The following is a 19596-nucleotide window of genomic DNA, read 5'->3' as shown; positions in this document are numbered from 1 at the left end:
GCAGTTGCAGCATGATCCTGTATGCTAAAACTTCTTCCCAAGTTTTTATTCTCTTTTTTTTCCAAATGGCATGACAACTGGAATCACTCCATAAATGCACAAGCCTCAAAATACTTTCTTAACCTCAGTTTAGGATTCCTGAAAATACTTAAAGGGGTATTTAGGTGGCCTGTGGCCATTATAACTCCAGAGCTGCACTGGGTTACATTTTCTGAAGACAGAGCCAGGAATTCCCAAACTGATCATTAATAAATTTATGGAAAAGTAGTGAAATTGTCACTAATGCACTTCGTGTACGTTTTAGAACCTGATTCCCCCAGAATTTGTGAGAGTTATGGACATTAGATTCAAATTCAAACATACTTACAATTCTGCAGTTATAAATCTCTTTCTCCATCTTTATCCTTTGTTATCTCCAGCTGAAACGAACTCTTGCTGATGGAACTGAAGCATAATAGGAAACAGAGTAATAAATAATTTATAAATCTGATTATAAGGCATTGATTTAGGAATTCTGAAAGAGTCTCTTAAAATGACTCTGTTGCTAAGTGGGATAACTCAGAGGCTGAGGGGGAACCTCAGCTGAAGAGCTGAAAATGCTCCACTGAAATCCACCTGTGGGAGGAAGACACGTTCAGTACAGATAAAATCAGACCCAAAAAAAGAATTGATGCTCTTCCCCACACTCCAGATGAACAATTTTACTTACAAGATGATTTTCCCACCAATTTGTGGAGCAAAACCTACAAACCTGCAGACTAAGAGCAGCAAGGATGTCCCTGAGGGGTAAAAGTTACATTCAGGTGTTTCTAAAACTTTCTGAAGTTTAAAACACAGGTGTTTTTGAATATGCCAGCTGGGAAAATCTATATGATTAGACTGTAATTTGAAGAATATTGCTCTGCCTGTCTGCTGTAATCAGGGGCTTCTCTGAGGAACTCATCTTCTCTGTCTCACCAAAGAGCTCCTTAATAATTACTGATTTATAAGATACCATATTTGTGCTCAATAATGTTAATTTTATGGATTCCTGAACAGCTTCCTGAGTAATGTCATTATTTAACGTCAAAGGAGTGGGGAGTTCTAATAAACCAGCTGCATGTTTTCTCTGTTTTGCATTCTGCCTCCAGAGGAGAAATCAAAAAAGCCCAAGAAATTTGGCATAACTCACATCAGGATGGATTTACCAATTACACAGAACTGAATTATGCCTCTTATTAACCAACAAACTCGATATTTAATATAAAGGCAACCTAAAGGAGATAATCACTTTTGCAATATCAGCAGAAGATTGTAGCATGCAAAGGTTCAAACTGTCAGAAAAACGATGTTTTGTAGAGAACCTTCCATGGATTGTCCTCTCTCTGGAGTAAATTGGACCTCTGTGATAAACTCTGACACATGAAGGGCTTGCAATGATTCAATTAATTCAAAAATTATTTTCATGGAAAACATTTGTGTTGCCCTGCCATTTAACTAATAATGAAGTCAGTGTGATGGAACATTTAAACCCTGGAAAACTTCTGGAAGGACCCAAACAGCACAGTAAGAGATTTTTTTTTTCAGATGGTACTTTCAGCACTTCACTTTACAGCCAGAACTTGCACAACTTTTTTGGCATTTGGGCAATAAAAATTCCAGTTGCACATCAAGCAGCCTGCTGGGTTTTAATGGCAGGTTATTTTACCCTGTGAAAATCAGTACAGAATAAACCACTTTTCCTTCTTTCTGTGAGTTTCTCTTTGTCCCCCTGAGCAGAATTCTCTCTCTCCAGGTGTGACCATGGCTCTGCTCCCTGCTTGCTGCCAAGGCTGAGTGAGTGCTCGTGTCATGTTCCAGCCCCTGTGGCTTTTTCTTCTCTGGATTCCCTCTTTTTTCTTCAAATCACATGGGATTCAATGTAATTGAGCAATGAGGGATTTTTAATTTCCCATATACCTCACATATTATATTTACCTGTTGTTATTTCTGATGCTGACACTGCAGACACTCCATCACTCCCAGAAGGCAAATCTTGAATGGATCTGCACTGAAGGTGTTGTCTAGCATGTTTTTTTTTCTCCTTTTTTTTTTTTTTTGTGGGAATCTAAAGTTCTGTCCACCTTTAATTACAAGTCTTGCCATTGTGAGAACAGAATTCTCTCCTGGCTAAATTACAAATGAGGTCAAGCCCTGCAATCTCTATTCAAAACCACTCTCAGTGACATTATCACCTTAGTGACTCCCTGATTTGACCCCACACCTCTTTACCTCAGATTTCACCTGAAATTCCACCTGGAAACATAACTTGGAGTGCAGTAGGAGCTCACAGCCATCTATTTGAGCAGAACAGGGATGAGATTTATCCCATGCTGTCGTTCCTGCAGAAAGTCCAGCAGTTAGCAGCTTGCAGGATTAAAACCCCTTCCAGCTTGCAAAGCTGCTGCCTTAGAACCACATTTTCAGCAGGAAATGTGCTCTGATCTCAGCTTAGCACATCAAAGCTGGTCTGGAATCAAACTCCCCCCTTGTTATTATTGCACATTTTCAGGTGTAAAGATGACAAAGCCTCCCCTGGCTACCTCAAACCTCCCCTTCTGCCCCTCTGATGCCCTGGGCTGATGTTAGAAAGAGTAAATGGATTGCAAGGAAGTGGGATGAACTCACACATTTGGTTTGTTGTTATCTCCAGGCCACCACAGCTCAGTGTAATTCACCCAATTCTGTAATTTCTGCCCAAGAAACTCCCTGCAATGAGATTACAGGAGAACTGGAGGTCACTTCTGAGCTGTGTCATCCGCAGGAAATTCAATGTATGCTTGCACTATATTTATCTCCAGTGAATGCTGTGCAGCAAAAAGGATAAAGCAGAGGTGTGCAGTGGGCAGAGAGATAAAATTGAGAGTGAAATGTTGGCTTGGGAGGGTTCATGGCAGAGAAAATCTCACCAGGCAGACCTGGGCAAAGTCATCTGAACTCTTCATTTTCTTTTTTAAGAGTCAGTTGTGTTTAAAGTAGTTTTTTCGGGTTATAAAATGAATTGTTGCACATAAACACACGCGGGACAAAAATTAGCAATGAAAAAGAGCTCCCAGCCCTACACAAAAGTTTCAGGGCACTGACTAGAGGTCATGATTTTTTAACTGAGGGCTCCATGTCAGCCCTCCAGGCAGGCAGAGAGTTTCATGTCTGTGGCAGGAAGCAGAGAATTCCAAATTCCTCAGCAAATGCCTGCTAAAATCAGGTTTTACCTGGAAACGTGCACTAAACATTAAACAGCAATGGATTTTCTATGTAATCAAATTGTTCTCCTATTAATACTTTTCATGAAACACATTTTACACCGAATCCCATTAGCTCTCCTTTTTGCAGTTAATTTTTTCACATAACTCTTCTCCTCCCCTTGCAGAAAAAGCAGGGAAATATCACTGAGTTATAAATTCCATTTTTGTTTCCATCAGCTCATTATATAAATTATTCAGAACTCTTTTATAAAGTGGGGATTTCAGCTTCCTTTACAGAAATAAGGAGAAAAGACAGTCCTAAAGCAAAACAAAAAGAGATAAAACCCCTCTCAAACACTTGATGCAATTTAATTATCCATCCCATTAAACTGCAGCTTGTTCACCAGTTTCTAATCTCAAAAAAATATCCTTTATGCAATAGATGTCACTCAGAATATTTTATACACTTACCATGATCACCATTCCAAACCCCCTGACTCTCCCTCCCCAGAAGAAAAGAGGAGAGGAACAACAAAGGAGCAATTCCCAAGGCACAATAATTTCTTGTGGGTTTAAACCCTTAATTTGCATATTCATCTCCAATAATCACCATCTTCTGCCACCTCCCCAGGTCCCTTTCACAGCAAAATTTCCTCTCCCTCTGCAAGCCAGAAGCCACCACCTTGCATGCTGCCAAAGGAGGGATTTTAATCAAAGAATTCCAACCTGTGGCACATTTCTTAATCAGAAAATATTTCCAGTTCCTAGTTTGAAAATAATCAAAGGAGATTTCTAGTATTTACATTGCACCAGGAGAAATTTGGGAGCAGTTTAACTTTTCTATCAAAATTCATCTGCTGTAGTGGAATTCAAATACTGTGTTAGCAGCCAGTGGCTGTTTGGCAATACAGGAAAAATTAATTCACTTTTTTTTTTTTTTTTTTTTTAATAGAGATCTGCACCATGACAATAAGAAGCACAAGTTTACTTTTTCTTGATTTATTTAAATCGAGTGTTTACCACCAACAGATAGAAAAAGGATGTTATGATTAATTAGAAATTCCTTTTGGATTACTCAGGATCAGACAGGTTTTGGAGTTTTCCTACTGGAATCACAACAAAGTTTAGCTGTTCACAGTCGCTGATATTGATTTTGGGGTCCTGCAGAGAACAAAACAGGGATGTTCATCTTCCTGCCTTGCCCTGGAGAAGGGGAAGCTGGAAACTTGTGGTAAAGTCACCATAAAGCAGCAAATTTGACAATTCTTAGACATTTAAGTAAGACAAGAAATAGCACAGCAAAATCAAGATGGGTTGTTCCAAGAAAGCAAATGTCAACAGGAAACCACCAGAAAAGATTCCACCAGAAAGAAAAATACTGGGAAAAGTGCCTGGAACAGGGAAAGATGAGACACATGGAGAAGAACAGATGAGGGATGATATTGGAAGGTAAAACAGACAAATGTACCTGAAGGTCTTTCCTAACTCCATTTCCTGGTGTTCAGTTAAATTCTGCTTTTCAGCTACAATTCAGCAACACAGAAAGTGTTGTCCACTATGAGCCCCAAACCCTGGAAATGAATCTCATTTCACTTGTGTGTAGTGGCTCACTCAAGGACCAGGTTTGTTGGGACAGATCTCCAGGTCAGTGCAAGTGTCTGCAGAGCCAAGCAGAGGCTGAAATTCTGGGGCAAAAAGGAGGCAGAGCAAGAGCTGGGAAAGGAGTGTGACAAGAAACAGCAAAACTCTGGAAATTAAAGAAAATCAGTGAACACCCAGCACACAGCAGCAGTGTCATCCACATCAGAAGAAAACATGTTTCCTTCTGAAGATGAGGAAGTCAAGAAGTCATAATTTTCATCTGGAACATCAAAAAATAAACTGATTTCCTTTGATAAAACCCTGTTAACATCTGGATTGTTAATTATGGAGCAGATGACAGTTGACAGCAGATGTCAATTGTGTATTTAGAGAGGATTCCACTGATTGAAAATGAAATGTTTTATCTCCCCAAAATAAAAGACACATAAAACAGATTCTAACAGTGTTGCAGGGGGATAAAACAAGTTTAAAACTCGGTATCTAGATGGGGGTTTTTATAAGCTACCATATTAAACTGCTCCTATACATCCAGCACTAAATTAATAATGGAAACATGCCTGAATCCTTTCAGTCAACATCACTCAGTGCTTCATGGGAATATGATAAAAGCTGTCAACAGAATTATATAAAGGAGTCAGGATTAGTGGTGTCTTTTTGGAAACTGATAGCAAAGTTTCTACTGAGCAAAGTTTTGCTCCTGATACTTTCTGTCCATTCTTGCTCAACTTTTCAGTAACATAACAACAGGTGAACATCCAAATCCATTATTTTCTCTTTGATCCTTCAATAAACATGTTACAGCTTGGCTGTTGTGGTTTTTGTTTTTTTGTTTTTTGGTTTTTTTAAATATCCTTTTACTTTGTTTTGCATTTATTGATTTGTTTTTAAGGGGATGGATTGTGCTGTTCGACACAGAGGCTGAGATATTTTATTTTAGTTGTTATTCATTACTCTGAATTTCAATAATCTGTGGCACCTCCTTGTCCTTTAAAACATTGGCAGCACTCTGTGGCTTTTATTAAAATATCTGTGATGCTTCTTTTTAATTTGTCAGATGAGGGATGGCACAGGTGGCAATGCAGAATAGGAGGATTCATCTGAAACAGAAATAACCCCCAAGGACATTACCCTGCTGTCTGTGTTTATTCAAATCCTACTGACTTTTGTGAGAATTCTGAGTGCCAGTCCAGGTTCTTTTCACCTTTCCAGCAGGTAAACAATAATTTTTCATCTGCTCTGATAAATTCTCATCATTTCATTCCCACCTTGCTCAGGAATATCTAGAAGAAGTAAAAATACCCACTCAGTTAAAATCTGACTTAATAAATCAGCACATCCCAAATAACCTTGGAAATTTAAACAGTGCTTATTCCTGTTACCACCACCAAGAACAACCACAGCTGAGCAGATACCTGCCAAAAACATGAATTTATCAGACAGGCCACAGCATTGTGACCTAAAACAATAATTACTTCTTTGGAAAGGCTGAAAACCCAACAGAAAAGCAGATTTTTCAGGTAAATAAACATGTCCAGATTGACCTGGAAGCATTTGGAGCTGGGACAGAGGAGTCATCATCAGAGTACAAATAAATGAGAGTTCTCAGAATTAATATAAAACCTCCCCTCTTCTTGCAGCCTGAGAAAAATTAATCAAATCAAATAATTTATTCAAGGAATAGCAACTGGAGGACAGCTGTCATTTCAATTAAATGGACTCCTATTGCCAGTCATGCCACATCACTCCTCTCTTGACCCCAATCCATCCATTTATGTAGTTATGAGTTAGACACACTCCTTAAAGGTAATTCTGTCTTCTAACCCCATCTCTGCCTTCTGGGAATTTAGTTTTGTCCCATCAAACTCTGTTTCTTGTCTAACCAGCTGATAAATTCAGTCAAACCTCGTAATCTTTATGGAGTCCTCAACAACTTGACCCTTTTTATACCTTCCTTTGACTTTTAAATTATTTTTTTTTCGCTTAAAAAATGAAAAGTAATTTCATAAACTTGCAAAATGAAAGGACAAAGATTTGTCATGGTAAAAAAAAAAAAATCCCATTTGATTACACAGCTCTTCTGAAATTATTCAGTCTTTTATTCACTTTGGTCCATGAATTTTTTAGTATCACAAAAATCATAGAATATCCTGAGTGGGAAGGAACCCACAAGGGTTATTCAAGTCCAAATTCCTTTGTTATCATCCAGAATGTGAACATCAGCATTATTCTGAGTGTGGTAAGATACACAATATTTGCAGTGTATTTAATCTTACCTGCTTTAGCTCTATGTGCTTAAATGAACATCTCACAATTTTTGCCAGAGAAAGTTGTGATATTCTTCCTTGCCAGACTATCTTCCAAGCATTTCCTCTGGGACCTGGCAATTGTGAAATCTGTTGAAAGGAATAAGGAAAATATGAGAAAAACTCATCGTTGGGATGATTTAAAACATTCCCTTCACGAGATGTGTCTGGAACAAGGAGATAATGAAGTCACACATCCTGATGAAACATCATGGAAGAATAAAATATTTTATTGAATGTGATGAAAGTAATGTGAGATATTAAAGTTTAAAACTCTCTCACATTGTAATTTGTAAATTTTTATGGCCAATATCCATGCAAGACATTGCTACAATAATCACTTAATTCCTGACTCCACACAAATTAACTCCACAATCCAATGGCAAAGAGCAGAATCATTTTAATATTCTAACAGTTAGAGGATGGAGTGTCTTATTTAAATACAGATGCACTTTGAACTCTCTGCTCTTTCACAATTTGGCTGGGAAATAATAATAATTATACTGCACATTATTATTTTTCAACAGTTGTATGTTATATCCTTATATAGAGATAGGGATGTGTTCCAGACAGGGAAAACAACATATCAGAAGTCCATAAAAAACAGGATCTCTTTCCAATTAGGCAGCTAATAAAAGTAGCTTAATAATCCTTTGGAAGAAAAAGCACACTGATATCTTCTAAAGTTCAAATTTAAGACTTCATTTATGTACAATATTCTAACCAGGAATAGAAAAGAAAGGGATGTATCCTAAATAAAAATAGAAAGGGGGAGACATAGCCATTGGTTTTTACCAGGTGTGGTATATCAAGACAGTATAGAAAGAAGAAAAAAAAATGTTTGTGGTTAAAATTTGATTATTATATGGTAAAAGAAACCATTGAATATTTCCAAAATCTGCTCAGCCCAGTCAGAAATGGCTCTTGCCTAACCTGAATCATGGTTCAGCCCACAGGAAAGCAGAGGCACCAAATTAAAACCACTCCTGGCTGTTTCCAATCCCTGTCCTGGAGTGAACGAGTCGTGCAGAAGATGCTCCCAGCCAGATTTGTGCTGTTGCTTGGGACCTGCACTAATATTTCAGCTGCTGCCTTCATCAGCCACCCACACATTCGACCTTTTGTGACCAAAATACTCCAGGTTTTAAGCACAGTAATTCAAGGGTGACATCGTGGCCAAGCCCGAGGTGTCCTTTGTTGTGAGGCTCTGTCCTTTGAAGCTTCGTGTGCAGAAATTAGGCTGCATCAGTTCTAGGCCTTCAATCAAAAAGCAATTTGTTTTCCCTGAGTTGAAATGGATGAGATTTGACTCATCAGGATTTTGGCTGATTTTGGTGCCATGTTATGGAATATGAGGGCTCAAGGAAGGGACCTCGATTTTCCAGCCTTGGTCATGACAATAAATTGTAAAGCAGAGCTGGTAAAGGAACCAGACTTTTATCTCAGGGGTGTTCTAAAAATACAGCAGATTCCTTAGACTGTGATTTTCCAAAAATCACAAAAACTATTTCTTTAGTGCAAAATCTACCAGAGCCCCAACTAAATTTGTAGAATTTCTGGTTTGGGCAATTTCTGGGAATTTCTTCTCAACATTTATTTAATAATTACAGTCACCTCCTCCTCCTGCTCTGTAGCATCCTATTTTTAGCACTTGCTTCCCAAGAGATTCTGTGCTAGATCCATATAGCTTCTTCTTTTTCTGTTTACCCTGTTACTTTTTTAAGCATTCCTTGATTTTAGGAATGTGATTCTTCCCTGTTATTGTTCAACAGCTCCAACATTTTCTGATGTTTCACAGCATTTGCCTCGTTCTGCTGCTCTGGGTTATTTTCCTGTAGCACAGCTGAAGACTCACACTTAAGGGAAAGAAAGTCTTACTTAAGGGGAAGAAAGTCCCTTTTGATTTCAGGCAGAATCATATAAAATATCTCTCATGCTGATCAGAGTCCCTAACTGATCAGTAGAGCAAAATAATTTGGGATAAAGGTTCTTCTCTCCAAATAAAAACACTCCAGAATTTCTTGTTTGCTTGCATCTCTTCAGTGGCTTTACTGAATTTGTTGCAGGTTGGCATTTTTTATTTTCACAAAAGGCCAACAGTTTCTGTACCAGCATTTGGAAGATCAGTAATTTTGGGTTCGAAATTTGGCTATTAAGGAAAATATGGAAAAACATGGCTTGAGGCAGCAAGGAAAAAATAGATAAAACATCTGATTATTCCAAAAATTCATTGTTCAGCTCTGTTTGCAATGCCTGAGTCAGGTGTTATCAGAACGCTGCATGTGCCATCTATTTCCAGTGTTCAATAGGAAGTTCAGGAGGGTGGGAGTGAGATTTGAGCTTTTAATATCAAAAGCCTCAGAAATTATTTAAAACTTGATAAATGAGGTTGTTACAAAGCAACTTTAATATCAAGCAAGGTTTTTCCCCCATTCTTTTTCTGTACACAGTAAGGTTTTTGGACAGATCTATGTTTTCTAACATCATATAGATTTGATGTGAAATGAATTGAGTTTAGAGACATTTTGTGTATTTTTCAACTCACTGTGAGTCCTTGAAAAGTACTTTTCTAAGGAAAAAAAAAAGGCTCCAAGAAGAAGCTATTTAGATGTTAAGCCATCTTCTAAAGTTTAAGGAAATAAAAGAAAATCATCTTACTGAATGTTTCCTTTGACTGAAATAACCTTCCTTGGCTGGAAAAGGTTAAACATTGACACCCAAGGTACTTTTCTGAAGCAAATTAAAAGAACAGGCAAATCACACTAACTGAATCTCAGGGGTAATTAGGATAGTGCAATTTTCTGGCTCTGTGCAGTGTAAAACACATCTTTTAATGTCTTAACTCCCTGCTCCATCCCAGTGGGAATTAGCATTTCATGCAGAGATTACAGCCAAATTAAGGGACCCTAAATCCCTACCTGCAGTTTCCAAACTGTTCTATGCCTCACAAAGTTTTGACTTCTGGAGGATTCTCTGGGTTTGATTTTCAACAGGTTTCCAGGCCACACTTTATTTTTGCTACAATGCAGAAAATCTGATGGTGTCTTGTTGGCTTGACTCAGGTGAAACCTCCCTGGCAAGGACAGGTGAGTAAGGAGCCCACAGTCCCCACCATCAACTCCCAGAGCAGGGAGAGGAAATGTCCTGGTCTAAATCACCCTCAGGGCTGAGAATGCAGCATTTGCATGGTTTGCTGTTTGCATTTGTGTGGTTAAAGTCCCCCGTGGGATGGGCAGGGAATTTTGTCAGGAGCTGCTTGATCTGCCAAAGTCATTACCCACTCTGAAATCTCTTGCTGTTTGTTCCACTGATAGAAACACCAGGGAATTCTGTTTCAAATTCCTAACTGAATCTGAACTGTTAGTTTAATAAAAAAAAAAATTAAATTGAACTTGTCTACTCTGGAAAAAAAACATGCCTTTGGTTTTGGAGGACATGCTCTCAACTGGTTGCAATATCAAATAATCCTGGCATGGCACATCTGCTTTGCAAAGGAAGCCATGAGTGACCAGATCCAAATTATCTGGAGGCATTATTTTGTGAACTGATTTGCCTGAGATTTTAAAACAGATTAACTTTTCCCGCAGTAGTGATGACTCCAAATTTAACACATACTAAGGATCTTACTTAATCAGCAGATTGGCAAAGACATCTTGGGCTTCTCTTGGATTCTACAAGAAACAGATTCAGACAAAATTAGGAGTAATAGAGCACAAACATCCTGTTTGCACTCAGGATTTGGAAACTTTGATACTTTGCCTTCTCCAGCATTTCAAATTATTCACTGGAATAGACTTTCTTGTTTATCAAACCACATGGGTCACTCCAGTTGTACTTTGGGGATTTGTAGAAGGCCAAGAGCTTTTATTAATCAAACATGTATTTATACATGACCTGGTACATTTATTTTACTTATGATAAGTGAATTCTTTTTCTTATTAATTCACCTTGCCCTTAAAATTTGGAAATATTTCTGGTTTTGCTAGGATGATAAAATGGTGTTATCATAGTTTCAATAAAATTACATTCTGCCAGGGTGAGGAGTGTAAAAAGGAACCAGAACTGCTGGTGATCAGGTAGATCTTTCTGACATCCAGGTGGGAGTGCACAAAGCATCCAATCCAGGTTTCCATTTAAAGATAACATTTTTCACCATGGCCAAGCATTGTCAAGTAAATTTTGCAAAATACCCAGGAAATAAAGTGGCACAAGTGGAAAGGCTACAAGGCTCTGTAAATCTGGGGGCAGGAGGTGGCTGTGAACTTGGAGAATATCACGGGTGCTTACCCTGTTTTGGGGTTTTTATTTATTTCCTTGGCACCAATTACTGGGATAAAATTATTAGGGATAAAATACTGGAGAACTCGTGCCTCTGCTGTGCCCCAGTCCACACAGCACACAAATAAATGTAATGTCCACACCAGGGTGAAGCTGAAGGCAGGAGGAGATGAAATTCTTCTCTTTTATGGTTTTTCACTGTGGAGAGAAGAAAAATGAAATGACCTTTATGAAGGAAATGAGGAAGAATCCTCACAGCACAGTAAAACCACAATGTCTGATTATCTTAGATAAATTGCAGCATTGGAAACTCCATCAAAACCCTGTGTTAGGAAATTTTTAAATATTGCAAATTGCTGCAAATTAATTTCTCCAGTGGCTGCCAAAATCATCCGAACCCATCTAACAGTGCTACAGTTGTAAGAAACTCTTTGGAAAAATGTTTTGCTGACTTTAGCCTGTTAACACTCACCAAGTATGATCTGTCAAATTCAAGCTGTTCCAAGTACTGGAACAAAGAGATGAGAGAAGAAAATTTTTGTATAATGGAGAAGAGAAACTCAAACCTGGAAAACAATCAAAGACAGAAAAGTGACTAAAACCATGACTTTCTAGATTTGTATTTTTCCTTTTCAATGATTAGAGATAAAGGATGAAAATTATGTGATTTATACCTCATAAAAAGAATTTTTCTTTCATTTATTTACACAATAAAACTAACAGAAAGCAGGAGAGCAAATTGATGTCACCAAATGTTTTTGTCTAGATAAAGTTGAAAAGGAAGGAGGAGGACTGGCAGAAAACTTTTTTCTTTGAGTTTCTGCTCTTTTTAACCAAAGTAGGCTTGCTGATCTTTGTGTTGTTATTTCTGGCGCTGTGAAGTCATTTAAATGTGATGGCATTTCTCATCTTTTCGGCTGGGGAGGATTCATTTGACAGGTTCAGATGGGTGTAGATGGATGGATAGGAACTAGATATATTTTCACCACAATCCAGAGTATCTGAAGGTCCAGTTCAGTAGCCCAGAATTAGTTTAGTGACATTTAAAATCCAATTAGCCTCTAATCCACTGCTCTCATACTGCTGATCAATCTCTACCTTTGTCTTGTCTTGAGCATATATTCCATCCTAGAAATCCAAGAGCTGATTGACTTTCTTTCATTTGAGTGGATATAACATACACATATTTATTTTGCTTCCTCTAGTGCATTATTTCTCCTTCAGTTTGATTCACAACATGAAAATGAGTATTTGCTATTTCTATTTACTGTTAACATTACCAGTACATAATAAATGTTGCTATAGTAAAAGTTGTGACTGCTTTCCACCCAGATCACCTTTTGAACTCAAAGTCTTTGATCTTTCAATGATATTTTAGAGTCTTCACTTGAGCTTTTCCAGGCAATGGCTCTCTGGTTTTCCAAAGAAAAAAATTAAATTCTAGATGAAAATCACTAACATTTAAAATTAATTGAGAATGCTGCTGTATTTTCAGTTCTGGACACTAGTGATGTCTTTTAAGCAACTGGAGCACTGAGATATTATGCAAGTCTCTAAGATATTTAATTCCTCCTTAATTATACTGTCAATGTTTCATAGCAACACGGTACTGGGAAACTTCAGATAGAAGATTAAACCTTCCTGGGATCCCAGAAATGCTCTCCCAGTGTTTCCTGTCCGTGTTCCATAGGAAGAGCAGCAAATTCCAACCTCGATCTTCCCAACCTTGTGCTGTGACTGGGTTATTTTGGAGATTTTTGTGCAGATCATTGGATGGGATGTTTGGGATGGAACTCTCACAGCACACAAGATTTGTTTGTAAACTCTCAGAGTCTGCTGATGCTGCACTCTGGGCTGGAGCATCTGTTCCACTGGGCTCATTCTTGGATTTTCCTGGGTGCTGGTGGCAGGATCTCAGCCCTGCACTTGAACATATCCCAACATCTCTGCCCATGCTCTCCCTGCAGCTGCTTCCTCCCCGTCTGCCTTTGGCACAGGAGGCTCTCACTGCCTCTCTGATGCTCAGCTGCTTGTTTGGATTCCTGGGAACTTGTAGCAAACACTGCCCTCCCCCACAATTCCGGATGCACTGGGTCTGTACGAGACTGTCTGTGGGATGGTATTTACATTGGAGGTGGTTATAAATAAAAAAGTCTGTATTTTCTCATTTTCACCATCCATAGATGTATCTAACAGTGTAAATTCTGTAGGATGGAAGGTATCTTCTAGCTGTTGCTGCTGGTTTGGGATTCGCCTTTTCTTTCTTTGAAGGGAATCAGACTATTTCACAGCAGCCACTCCACAGCCCTAACTCTTTTTATCCTTTTATTATTATGGGCATTGGGAATGTGTGAACTTCATTTCAAACTCTGATTTTACTTGAAAATATTGCAGCAGCACCCCCAGTCCCTCGAGGTGAGCGAGGAGAGAAGAGTTGGAATTTCCAGCAGCGATTTTTGATGCCAGCCAGGAAACTGAGGGCACTGCAGAGCTACCTGCAGTTCTGCCTTCGGGGAGAGGAGGGAGCACAGGAACTTTCAGCTCAGCAGCTTCTCATTCTCCAGCTCTGGAAGAGCCAAGCTGCCTCTGACAGATGAGCCCAAATGGAGCAGAAGGGGCTGTGCCCTCAGGAAAAGGTCAGGAAGTGGGGAAGTCAGCCAGCACTTACTGCAGGGTCCTGCTGCTCAGTGCTCTCTGCAGCACTGGAGAACAAAATTTCTGCTTCAGGCAGCTCAAAGTTCCTGCTGCACAAAACCTGAGACAAAGGGAAAACCAGAGAGGGGAAGGAGAGAAGAGAAGAGAAGAGAAGAGAAGAGAAGAGAAGAGAAGAGAAGAGAAGAGAAGAGAAGAGAAGAGAAGAGAAGAGAAGAGAAGAGAAGAGAAGAGAAGAGAAGAGAAGAGAAGAGAAGAGAAGAGAAGAGAAGAGAAGAGAAGAGAAGAGAAGAGAAGAGAAGAGAAGAGAGCTCCAAGCTCACCCTAACGTGGAACCCACAGCATCAACTCAAAGGCCTGACCAGGGAATGGGGATACACCCAAATCTCCATTTCTATTGCAGAGCAGAACTCAGTGAAAAAGCAGGAATTTTCACAGGGAGCAGCAGGTTGGAAAACAAACACTTGGCCTAGGTCTGGAAAAGTCTGGGTGGGGTTTAATGAGCTCCCCTGGCTGCCACAGCTGCACTTCCCCAAAGAGATTTTAAGGAAGAGTGGCTGTTCCCTCACTTTCTCCCAGTTAAAAAGAATCTGAACAGATTTATCCTATTTGACTGAACCTAACACAGCTTGAAAAGAAAACAGTTGGTTTATGAAAATGCTGATGGATCAGTAGAAAGAACAGAAGACTTTGGAAGTTTCTTGAATTAGCCTTTGAAAAGGCAGCCAATTTTCATCTTCATTTATCCAGGCACATATGGATGATTCCATAAGCATAAAAAAAAACCCTGAAAAAAACCCAACTTATCTTGGTCTGTTTATGGTATCAGATCCAAATGAGCTGAGATAGAGTCCTCTGAAATCTGGCTCATCACTTATGAAACCTTTGGAAAATATTTCATCTCAGGAGAGCTGATATATTCCAGGTGTGCTGCTAAAGGTAGGATGAAGAAGAAATTTTAATCCAACTATGATTCATTAAATAATAATCCTGGAGACTTGTTTTCTCTGCTTGTCATCAAAATTAGAGGCATGGCTGTGGGGGGTGTTTGCAGTATTGGTGAGTTTTCTGGTACAAAATCATGGAGTTCATTTCAATTAAATCAAAATTCCTTTTTCATCAGGTTAAAATTACCTGAAGCAAATTTTTTAAATTTTCCATTTTTTTTAACCTCAACATCACAAGGCAGGCTAGTTCTGGGGATTGAAATTCATGACAAATGAGGAAAATGTCACTTTAGAGTGTGCCTGAAGCTGATTATCCATATGATGATGTAGGGTCTGCTGTACAAGGACATATCCTCCTCACTGGGGAGTTCTGGGAAATTTTACAGCAGTTTGATTTCACAGGAACTTTCATCCCATGACTCCTGAATATCAAAATACATGTTGGGCTGTAAACAGATCTCAGTTTTGGATGTAAATATTCCAACCCCTTAAGGCTGAGTTAATAAGTTAGAGAAGCTTATTCAAGGGAGAAGAAAGAGCCTACTTAGGCTGTCAATACAATTCACAAAATGAATTTCTGTGCTCTGTCAAGGGAATGTTGGAGTCAGTATCTGCTGCACAGAAAATGTCAAACACTATAGGAGTACAGAGCTGTCTTTCTTGCACCACTGTTTTCAGAAAGGTGGAAACTCTTCTGCCTTTAAAATGACAGCAATTATAAAATATACAGTTTTTTAACTTGTGTATTGAAGGGCTAGGAAATTTAAGAATTTTTTTTTATTTTTTTCCCCAGAGCCTGGGCACATTGCCAAAAGAACAAGGGTTTGCTATGGAGTGATATGAACAAGGCTGAAGCACCAGAAGAAGAAATGAGCTGCAAATGCAGGATGAATTATCAGGGGTAGCAAAGGGCTGTGGGGTCACATTCCTGATTCCTGAGAACCTCAGGACTGGATTGGATTGGATTGGATTGGTGCATTGGAAGGACACCACTGATGCAGAATTCACACCTGCCTGCAGAGGTGCACGTCTGACTCCTGAACATTGCACTTGTCAGAGGTGAATGAGACCGGGAGAGGAATTTTAACTGGGAATAAAGAAACCCAGAGCTGAAACAGGCTCCTGTCCTTGTGGAGGCCTTAAGTTCATTATTTCCTGAGATGACAAAGAGGAGGTGACACAGATGAGCTGCCTGTGCTGAGCCAGGGCACTGAGATAGGAGCATCTTTGTCCAGGATTTTGGAGTCCACAGCCCACTCTAGGAGAAGCCTGGGACAGCCTGAGTGGGATTCACGCATGGCTTGGGGGTCATGAGTACCTTGGGAGATCTTTCCTTGCACTGCAGTGGCACAAAACTGCCCCAGCTTCAATGGACAGCGAGAAAAGAGGAGTTTTTCCTGCTCTGTTCTGAGATCTCCCCTTCAGCCCAGCAGCACCTGCAGCTCCAGTGCAGGTCCATGCCTGAGCACCAGGCACGACAGAGCTGTGCAAAGGTCTGGAAAGGGTCAAACACCCCTGTTATCACCATTTCTTTTTCAAACTTCATTCCTAGAGTCTAGAGTCTTCCCTGTTAGGACATCCTGGATTGGCAGACTGTGTAGGATTTGGGAGAAATCATTTTTACCTCAGAAAAATAGCCAGGTGCAAATTCCAAACACCTGTTATGGCTTTTGGGAAGGTCTGTGGCATTTCTTTCAGAGGTGGATATGGACACCTAATGACACTTTGTCCTGGGAATAATGGCAGGTTTGTAAATCTGGATATCTGGGATCATCTGTCACCTCCCTTTAAGGAATTCTTGTTTGTTTTTTATGGTACAAAGTACACAGTGCATGTTCAGCACTGTGCTCTTAATTCTGCCCAGTTCTTCCAAGTGCCACAAATTGTGAATACTAAAGGCAGCATTTAACATAACTGGAATTGGTCCACACTCACTCTGGGCTTCTTTCTCCATGCTTTCTAGGACTGTGCCATTAGAATTTTCTTTCCTGGAAATCTGGTTGTAAAGGTCTAAACTGTCTCTTGGACTCAGAGAGGATCTGAAAGCAAGGGCAAGACTCTTTTTTTTCTCAGAATGAGAGTAAATTTCTGACATTCCTCTCCTGACTAAGTCCTTCCAGCCCATCAGATGTGACAAACGTTCCTCACCTGCTTTTCTTCATATTTTCCTCTTCTCTTCCTCCCAAAAATCTGTAAGAGCCCATCCCACAGAGCAGTTATCTGTCTCACTAAATTACACTGATCAATTCATCCATTTGGTCCCTGGGTGTGCTCTCAGTTCTCAAGGAGAGTGAGGGAATTTGGTTTCATTTAAAGTCAAGCCTTCAGGTTGGGCTCATGGACTTCACCTTGTCTGGAGCAGGAATGTGCAGGTGAGAGCAGAGCAGCTGTGCTGGACCTGAGCTGAGCTTTAACTCAGAGGGGTTAAAGCTGCTCCTTGCTCAGAGTCCCCGGGATCACCTCATGCCCATCAACACCTGATGGCAACGATGCCACCAAATTTTGCACAACGCCAGGAACAGTCAGAGTTTTCTCTTCCCCCACTCAGCTCAAGGTTTTCGACAATGGCTCTTTGACCCCCTCAGCAAATTTTACCCGGTCCTTAAGGAAATGAACAGGACAAACAGAGGGGGAAGCCCATCCTCAGCTGGCCAGGGAACAAAAGCAGCTGCAGATTTTCCATTAGAAGAGAGAAGAGGGTGATTATTTTATAAACTGGGCTTTGTACACGCTTTTTAAACTGAATTTAAGATTTACAGCTTTTGCATCCAGGAGAACAAAACAGGAAGCAGTATTTTTCATCTTCACCTTTCTAGGGAGAAAACTGCAAGGATCTGTTAAATTACTGGAATTCTTAGCTCAGCTCAGGCTGGTTTGATGCCTATAACCACAGACAAAGCTCTTCATGGGCATCACCAGGAGCAAGGATTTCATCAGCCTGGGTGCATTTCATTTTCCTCAGGTGACTCTTGGCTGTCAGTCACTGCCTGAACCTGGAATTCTTTGATCTGGGCTAAATCCCAGCAAGTAAAACAACCTTTACAGAAGTTTTCTTCTGTGTGAACAGCAAAATCTTGTGGTTTGGGATTGAAAAATTCAGTGTGAGGTTTGATATTCATTGAATACAACAGATCCACACCTGGTGTGGATTTGATCAATGTTATGTTCACAGATAAGTGATTTTTGTTTATAATTTCTCTTTTGAGACAGGATTTCAAACTATGGCCCGTGGTACTTTTCTTATTATGTAATAGGAGATTTGATTTCAGCATTTTACATAAATAAATTGTAAAAGTGTTCCTTAAAGCAAGATGCCATATACTGAGATGAGTATATGAGGTCTGAAAGAAATGAAAACTCTCACTTTCAAAGCCATACTCTGGTGGGCTGACATTTAACTTTAATTTTCTGCAAGTCAGTCAAAAATATGGACTCCAGATCCCACAGAAGGGGCAGACAAGAACTTATGAGAGGGTCAAATAGCAATAGTTGCCAATAGTAAAATTTATATTAATATTTGCCCTCTCCAGCTCCTCCAGGCAAAGATCTCTCCAGTGAAGTCTATTTGAATTATATAGAAAAAGAACATGATTATTACAATCTGGAGAAGCAGATTAACATAAAATCATGAATAGCTGTACTTACCCAGGAGAGGGGATAATGGTCCTTTTCTTAAAAAAATTACCTAAAAAGTGTAACTTAGTTTTGAAATGTTACAATTACTTCATCTATTTGGGAGGGGGAAAAAAAAAAGAAAAAAATAAATGTTATAAAACTATTAAACTGTGAATTTGAAAGCAACAGGAAAAAGCAATGCATTATTTACTTGCAACTAGATAGACAAAAAAAAAATTAGGAAAAAAAACCTCAACGAATTCTTACCTTTTAAAATCAGACCTCTGCCTCTCCACATGAAGACATCCACAAGCTCCTCCTTTTCTGCTCCTTCTCTTCCCCATCCCCAGCATCTGACACCTGCCTCCTCCCACCCCATCCCCAGCTCCATCCTGCACCCTGCTGCTCCCCACAGCAGGACCACCTTCCCTCTGCAGTGCCTGCAAGGCTCCTTCTCTTATAATTAATTTAAGTGCTGGAGGAATCGCCTCGAGCAATTAAAATTAGGAAATCAAACAGAACAGTTCTCCAGATAACATTTACCAGTCTCCAGCCGAGTGAGAATGTCAATATGGCTTGATGGGGGTTCCTTTGGAGCAGAGGAAATGAGTTAAAAAATCACAGAAAGCCCCTGATTCTCCCACAGCCAAACAATCTCTGAATGCACCCAGCAGCAGCAAATAAATCATGAGACGTGGCCTTTTTAAAGGTCACAAAATAACAAGTGGTTCAAGATTAATTGGCATTGGCACATCTATTGTAAAGAGAGGGGGGAAGTGATCAATGATCAAATGACACAGAGAGTCCCAGAAAATGCATCCATCATAAAATGATGGCAAGGTCGAGGCAGTGACCTCTGGTGTGAGCAAAAGAATGTGAGAGTGGGGAGGAAAAGAGTGATTGGAAAGAGTGGTTTTAGGTTGGGAAATAGTGAATGGGCTTTATGGTGATAATGACACGTTAAAGGAACTCAGTTCAGTGCAGAGACAGAGTGTT

The 19596-nt window shown here is 39.7% G+C and overlaps 1 long non-coding RNA gene across 1 annotated transcript in view; it reads right to left on the bottom strand.

Annotated features, from left to right (window-relative positions):
• LOC148222707 (uncharacterized) overlaps positions 1 to 19136 on the bottom strand; it is a 50076-nt gene extending 30940 nt beyond the window's left edge. The window contains exons 1-6 of the long non-coding RNA XR_015805789.1: positions 18868 to 19136; positions 11859 to 11952; positions 11396 to 11584; positions 7079 to 7198; positions 2647 to 2727; positions 368 to 444 (exon numbers count right to left, since the gene is read on the bottom strand). This is a non-coding gene — a long non-coding RNA (uncharacterized LOC148222707). The remainder of the gene's footprint in view (positions 1 to 367; positions 445 to 2646; positions 2728 to 7078; positions 7199 to 11395; positions 11585 to 11858; positions 11953 to 18867) is intronic.
• Positions 19137 to 19596: the final 460 nt, after the last annotated feature.

This window comes from Sturnus vulgaris, chromosome 10 (genome assembly GCF_052056855.1).
Source record: "Sturnus vulgaris isolate bStuVul1 chromosome 10, bStuVul1.hap1, whole genome shotgun sequence".
NCBI lineage: Eukaryota > Metazoa > Chordata > Aves > Passeriformes > Sturnidae > Sturnus > Sturnus vulgaris.
Note: the sequence above shows the minus strand (reverse complement) of the source record. Positions and strands in the feature narration are given on the sequence as shown.